Source organism: Mustela putorius, unplaced genomic scaffold (assembly GCF_011764305.1).
Source record: "Mustela putorius furo isolate JIRA1106 unplaced genomic scaffold, ASM1176430v1.1 tig00003834_pilon_pilon_pilon, whole genome shotgun sequence".
In the NCBI taxonomy this organism is placed as follows: Eukaryota; Metazoa; Chordata; class Mammalia; order Carnivora; family Mustelidae; genus Mustela; species Mustela putorius.
The window spans coordinates 93496881-93504379 of record NW_025421987.1 but is presented as its reverse complement, the minus strand read 5'-3'; the positions used below and the strand labels follow the sequence as shown (position 1 = coordinate 93504379).

General features: G+C 36.6%; 1 protein-coding gene across 4 annotated transcripts in view; it reads right to left on the bottom strand.

The window, feature by feature from the left end:
- Positions 1-4253: 4253 nt before the first annotated feature.
- The window catches only part of OPA1 (OPA1 mitochondrial dynamin like GTPase), an 89879-nt gene continuing 86633 nt past the window's right edge, over positions 4254-7499 (bottom strand). For all 4 annotated transcript variants that reach the window (XM_004745284.2, XM_004745286.3, XM_004745285.3 and 1 more), the window contains one exon: positions 4254-7241. The gene's annotated coding sequence lies outside the window, so the exon portion shown is untranslated. The remainder of the gene's footprint in view (positions 7242-7499) is intronic.

Sequence of the window (7499 nt, the reverse complement as noted above, 5' to 3'; positions counted from 1 at the left end):
CATACAGCGACACACACGGTACTTTTGACATGAATGAAACTACCATCTCACAATCCTGGTTCAGCTCTGACCATGGCAATTGGCAAGTATAATTAGCAAGAAAGGAGATGTCTCGGATGTTTAAAAAGAGAAATCTGGATGTATGAAAACGGGAGTGGTTTCGCTAGTGCTGAGAGCCTCCCATATGGGAGAGGCAGCAAAGGGTGGGGGTGTTTAATTAAGGGTGATCTATCTGATACACGAGAAGATAAACTCAGGAGGATGCTGGCAAGAAAAGTATCTATTTCCAAGTCCTGGCAAACTAGAAACTCAAGGCAAGAAAATTAAATAAAGAATGTATATGATGTTCTTAAAAATAAGTTGAGTCAAAATTGTAGAGGCTTCTGCTAACAGCCTTTCTCTCAAGGTTTAAGCTTATTAGAAACAGAAAGGCAGCCAAAGTTTGGGAAGCGATTCAATCCAGGTTTTAAAAACTGGGGTAAAAATAATCCTGGATCTGAATAGTTGGACTAACTCAAAAGAATGTAGAGAATCAACATAGGTAAGATGGGAAAATTAACATAACACGTTGAGGAAAAATCACCAGGTACTAACTACTACTGAGGTTTGAGGTCTGAGGCAGGCAGGAGATTAGAACTCCCTGAATCTCAGTATCACCTTGTCCCCCAGGACCCCACAGGAGCCCCCGCCTCTGCTGAGATCCCCATTTTTGTGATGCAGCAATAGCCTCATTAGTTAGGGTTAGTCCCTTATGCATGTTCTAAGGCTGTCGGGGGCCAGGATACTCCTCAATAAATTCACTTCATAAATAAGCTCACTGTCCTAAAACTATGAGAGACAGGAAAGTGCACAAGGGTTTGTAACCAGACTTGTTTTCAAATTTAGACTTTACTACTCACTAGAATGACCTTGGGCAGGTTACTTAAAATTTCGGAGCCAATTTCCTCATCGACAAAATGGAAATACTACTACCTGGAGTAATGAATGCAAAACACAAGATATACCTGTGCACGTTCTTTTCTTAACTTCAAAACTTAAAAGAAAACCCCCCAAAATTTATGGACTAATCCTTGGCAAGATAGGATACTAAAAAGGCTTAGGGACCTCAAAATGCTAATGGCCACTGACAGTACACATCTTTGCTGTGCGCTCAGTCCTGCAAGGACCTTTCTGATGTGCCCTTAGTAAGGGTGTGCTACTGTCTGTAACTTTCTCCCAACACGCACCAGGCACCTCTTCCTCCTGTTAGTACTGCTGATGGAGGCAAGGAGGCAGGCTCACTGTTTCGTGCTGTGCTCTTAAAGCATAGCTGAGGTGTTTTAAGTGTGGGTACTTTTGGACTTAAGCTCTCTAGACAAATACATTTCTTGATGAAGAGAGAGTAGGCATTGCAGCTTGTTAGTGATGTGTGACAACTTCCATATTAAGACCTATGGAAAAGAGAGATTAAAAACAAAAGTGGAAAGCAGAAAAATGGATAGGTTAATTCCTTAAAAGGTAAATTAATTTCAGTATTTCCTGCAGCTGAAGTGAAGAAACAGGTTAAAGTCTTGAATTCTTTTTGACAGTGACATATACATTTGTTTGGAGTGGGAAGCTTTGCTGGAACTTAATTATCTTGTAATCCTTACTTTAATGAACTTAAATGATAACAGTTATGTTCTTAGGTTTTACTTCTGCAAAGGATACCTTGCAGAAGAGTATTTTCTTCAAATAGGTACATCATATAGGATCTGGGAGAGCCAAGGGCATATTAGATAAATCAAGAGGTAGGTCAGTGGCAGTCCAGGCAGTATTGCTTCCTGAAGATTTGGCCCAATTCTCAGAAAAATTTTAGTAGAGCAAGATGGAGTTAGTCTATTCTCTACATACTTTCTTAGAAATGTTAGAGGTCTCACAAGCTTCTGGCAAGGGCTAAATCGTATAAATCATGACTATATTTCCTGACAAGTGGATATAATTCTAATTTCCATGCTGTTGCTATGTGATTAAGTGACTGCAAGAGGAAGCAGCAGAACAGACATTGAACTTCAAACATGGAGTAAACCCTGTATTGGTAACAGCTTCTGGGGGAGGCAGCTAGCAGTGTCACGGCATGGTGACTGCATTTTCACTGGGATCTTGGGCCTAGAGGTTTTTAAAAAAACAGGTTTTTCAATTTTCTCAAATATCTGGATAGGAACCAGGCCAATACCTGGATTAATTAGTTAAAAACAAAACAAGTAAGAATTCTTTACTGCAAAGAATGAGGGAATAGGGATTTAAAAAATTACTTCCTACTCAGTGACTTGTCCCCAAATGAGCCTCAACACTGGCCCTAGGGAATGTGAACCTAACTCAACTCCTTCATTTCAAGATACTTATTTAATCTTATGAGGCACATTTTTCTTACCCTTATTCTATAGAACTGTCTTCTTCAGGGTAAAGGCCACTCACAATTAAATAGAATGGAGGTTCCTCAGCAAGTTCAAAATAGAGCTACCCTACGACCTAGCAATTGCACAGCTGGGTATTTACCCCAAAGATACAGATGCAGTGAAAAGAAGGGCACCTGCATCCCAATGTTCCTAGCAGCAACGTCCACAAGAGCCAAACTGTGGAAAGAGCCGAGATGTCCTTCAATAGATGAGTGGATAAAGACGACGTGGTTCATATATACAATGGAATATTACTCAGTCACCAGAGAGGAGGAATACTATGCTAAGTGAAATAAGGCAATCAGAGAAAGATAATTATCATATTGTTTCACTCATATGTGGAATGTAAGAAACAGTGCAGAGGACCATAGGGGAAGGGAGGGAAACTGAATGGGAGGAAATGAAAGGGAGACAAACCATGAGATACTCCTGAGTCTGGGAAACAAACAGGGTTGCTGGAGGGGAGGTGGGTGGGGTGATGGGGTAACTGGGTGATGGGCATTAAGGAGGGCACATGATGTAAGGAGCACTGGGTGGTATATGAAGCTGATGAATCACTAAACATACATCAGAAACTAATGATGTACTATATGTTGGCTAACTGAACTTAAATAAGTAATTAACAAAAATAAACTTTCCTGATACTGTTCTGCTTCTTAATTTTTATAGTGCTCACCTTAACTCTAAAGTTTTCTACATCTATTAACTTATATGTGCAGAATATAACCATTTTAATTGTCACCAACTGGATGTGTTTATTTTAAAATACATTTTGTAATACAATTCAACAATACATCTGTATTATTTACAAACACATGATAGCTGCTTCTCTTTGGTAGAGAATTCTTCATACATCTGAAACTAGTTTAGTATTATGTTAACTATATTTCAATTAAAAAATGAGTAATTTTTAAAAGGTATGATTTTTTTCATTTGGAAGCGTGAGAAGAAACAAATCACTGTTAATCTACAAGAAGTAAATTCTTCAACCTTTTTTGATGCATGCAGTTTTTGAACCTGAAGTATACAAAGGATAATAAATTAAAGTACAACTACTTTTTGAGCCTCACATTGAGATTGGTCTGTTAACAGTGACAAGTGACATACAGGCTAACGTGACTAAGACATGTTCTTTTCTACAAAACTTCCAAAGGAATTCAAAGATGGTCTCTTGACATTAACTCATCAGCAATAAAGCATATTCCAGCTAGAATGTACTACTTATAGAAGTGATCATGACTTTGAGTCTTTCCCTAGTTTTGACTTCAGCCAACCATAGGAATCCTGGAGAAGGCACTCCTCTACTCTGTCTTATTTTACACATCAAATGATCAACAAACATTTAATAAGCATCACTTAGGAACAAAGTTCTGGGAAGAAAAAAAAAGAGAAATAGGAGTTCATAACAAGGTGGTAGATGGAAGTAAGGGATCCTCAATTTCTTCCCATTCTAAGACTTGGGTATGATTTTCCAGTAAGCCTCCTGTACAAATGAACATGCGAGCTAGCATCATTAATGAAAATGATGGCCATGGCAGCAAAATCCAATTAAAAGACATTTTTAATATATTTTATCAGAGAAAATACCAAAATGTTTTGACAAATATCAAGACATGAAAAAAGGCATTGTTTGACCATGGATTACAATGGTGAAATGTGAAGCATGTGAAATATGAGTATTCAGAAAAGAGCCACATTAAGAGGCTTATGAGACCATGAATTTGGTTACACTATGAGGTCAAATTATGAGTCTAGGTGCACAAGTCTCTCTCTTCTCTCTCTCATCTCCTCGTTAATACAGAGAAAAGTTAAAAGATGCTCTCCAATATCAAATTATAACATGATTTAAAGATCTTTAATTACTAATCTATACAAATGACCTTAATTAAGCACCGGCAAAATAAAATTGCAATAACAACTACATGGAGCACGAAGGTTTTAAAAAATAATACAGAGTTCATTCACAGTGCACAAGTAAAAACAAGGTTAAGTTTTAAATATTTAAACACATAGCCATGACCATTCAAAAGTAAGTATATTTGTAAGCACATCTCTACACTGCTAAGTACCTGAAACTACAGCCAACACTAGCTTAGAGAACTGAGAGAAAAAGTACTGTTTTGATCCCTTTCAGTGGAAAACTAAAATACCATTATTTCTTTTTTAAGATAAATACATCTGAAATAAATAAATATAAAATTATTAACTACTTAAGGAATTTACCGTTTAAGCCTACACTCTGAATCTTACCATCATATGTAAATTTCTCAAATTATACGGTGAGGAAGTATCACTCTCTGCAATGTTCCCTACTCATTTTTACACTATTTATTTCCATTTGGAGGCCAAACTATTTGTGGGAAGGAGTCCACTGGGGTAAAGTCTGAAAAAGGGGGGTAATACAAAGAGGAGAGAATATAATGAAGCCACTAAGAAAGGCGGATTGCTCCACCGATAGCTAGAGCTCAGTGGATTCAACTGTGAAGCAGCAAGAAGGGCTTATTTCCTGTTGTGTACTGCCTACGAATATGGAGTTTTAAAACTGACACCTTGACCGAGTCAATTATAGATATCATCTACTTAGTTGTTCAGTCTTCCATACAGGGCTTTGTTCACCCTATACTTGGCAAATTCTGCCCTAAAACAAATGATTCCTGGTCAAGTTAGAACTTAACTCCTGTATATTCAGTTTCTGAAGTGATTTGTTTATATTTGAATCATTTGTAATTTTTTGAGTTACAGACAAAACACACAGGATTTACTGTTGAGAATCTGAATTTTATTTTTTCTTTAAATAACATCTGCATCAACCTAACTTCCAAGGGGTAGGGGGCAGGGGAGGCATGCTTAGAATGAGATCAGCTTAAAAAGAAAAAAAAAATGTAGCCCATGAAAGAAAGAAGTCATATTAGTGTGGGGGATGAGAGGGAGTGTCTGGACTCTTACATGGGATTTTTAATCACATTAATTTTTATCATCTATTTGTGTTTAATTTATAAATACTGATCTCAAAAATGAAGACACCCATCACTGTTTCTTGTATTTACATAAAGAGATGTGAAAAAGTACTGACTTAACATTAACCCTCTGCTCGGAAAAAAGCTATAGAAATACAGCTGAGAGTATTTTTTTCCTATCCATAGCATATACAAATAAACATGGTCCTATTTCTTTAGAAACAGATTTATAGTTGTAAAGTGGCTGTATTTTACAACTACAAAAATATTAATAATTGCACGGTGCCTGCTTCAGTGAGGAGTTACCACCAAACAGCATGGTTAGAGGGAGTTAACCAGTGAGGTCATCTCTAAACTCAGCACAGAACATGTGTGTGTGTGTGTGTATGTGTGTGTGTGTATTTATTCCTTTTCTGTTCATCCATCAGCTCTAGAGGTGAAAGACACATGAAATGTTCTTGACTCTCATCTACCAAGTAACAATGTAGATTGCTACCAGCTGAATAAAGCTGGATCTACCTTTCTTATCAAACAGTATAGAACAAATATTAACTGAATTCTCAATTTCTGAAATAGTCTGTGATATCCTTCCAACTTTGTATATTAAATGTCCTCAGATCTTAGAGAAATCACAATGAAGAGTATATTGATGCTAAATTAAAAAAAAAAAAAAGTGGGGTAGCAAGGACACTGTTACCAAAACATAATTCTAAAATAGCTGTAAAATTAAGTAAACTATAAAATAAAACTGTCACACAATGGGCACTTTTATTAGAATAATAAAGGCTTAATGAAATGGCAACAAAGAGCAGAGATAAACGAGAAAGAGATTTTAAGCCCAAAATAGCATATTTCTTTGCTTTAAGGTCCTTGAGCCAATAAAAAAGTATTTGTATGAAACACACAAAAATGCTGTGAAGGTACAGTAACTAAACTGCAGTGAATCAAATTTTATGTTTTTTTTTTTTTACACGGTCGGCTAAGAGGGAGATGGTCAACGTTATTCGGTTGAAATAATTTCTTTTTAAAACAGTCTTGTGACAGAAAGCCTTTTCCTGAAGCCCACCAGAAGTGCTTGGTAACAGTCTCAACGAAGTCAGTCAACTGATTATTCTTTATCTTCCTTACCCTGTGTCACAACCCAGTAGCTCTGTCCACAGGTTCAAAACACCCATGGTTAACAGAACACCGACTTACCTATACAACATCCAAAATGGGTACAGAAAGGATGAAACTGTCAACGGAAGCAACCAGGGAAGCTGCTACCGACTTCGCTTCTAAGGCAGCCCCGTTAGCGAGCAAGTTGCTGAAATCCGAATTCACCCATTTGAGGCACTCTTCTGTTAGCTAGTCCTCTTTCACATGATAAATGTAAACTGAATTTTCATAATCAGATAGCTACTGCATATAGAGCATTACAAAAACAGACAACAACTTAGCGGGTTACCATCATCTTATATACAATTGATAGCTCTTCACAACATCTGGCATTTTTTCCCCAGAAAAAAAATGACACTGAGTAACACGAGCTAATGAATTAGTTGAACACGTGCCACCACAAATGAGACAAGCAGGAGAGCAGACTTCTTATCTTCAAGGACTGAATCTAACTGCCACACCACTTGTATTATCTCAATTTGTCACTTCAATAAAATAAAATAGGATTTTAATGCCATTTCCATTGTTCTTGCATTCGAAAGGCAACTGATGGTTAAAGTGCCTCGAACACGCATAAATTATTTTTATCCCATGACTTTATTTTATGTTTAAAAAGGTGGAATAGCAGAAGGAAAAAAGGCAGGACAAGAGACCTTGACGTTTTCTTTCTTCACATGTATGCAGAGGTGATTATATTATTGGTAGGATTCTGCAAAAATAAACACATTTGATAAATTAAGGTATGAGGCAAATACAAAATTTCTAAACTTTATTACTGCATGATTATAAAAATACTGAAGCTTAACTGCCTGTCTGCTAGTTTTATTAAATTCAAAATATCACCTAATGTAACAATAGAACAATTTTATTAACATGATGTGTAAATAAAAAAATGCTGTAATTTATTTTTTATGGCAAAAATTTAAAAACCTATTAAAACCAATCAGCAGAAGGAAACTGTGTATGA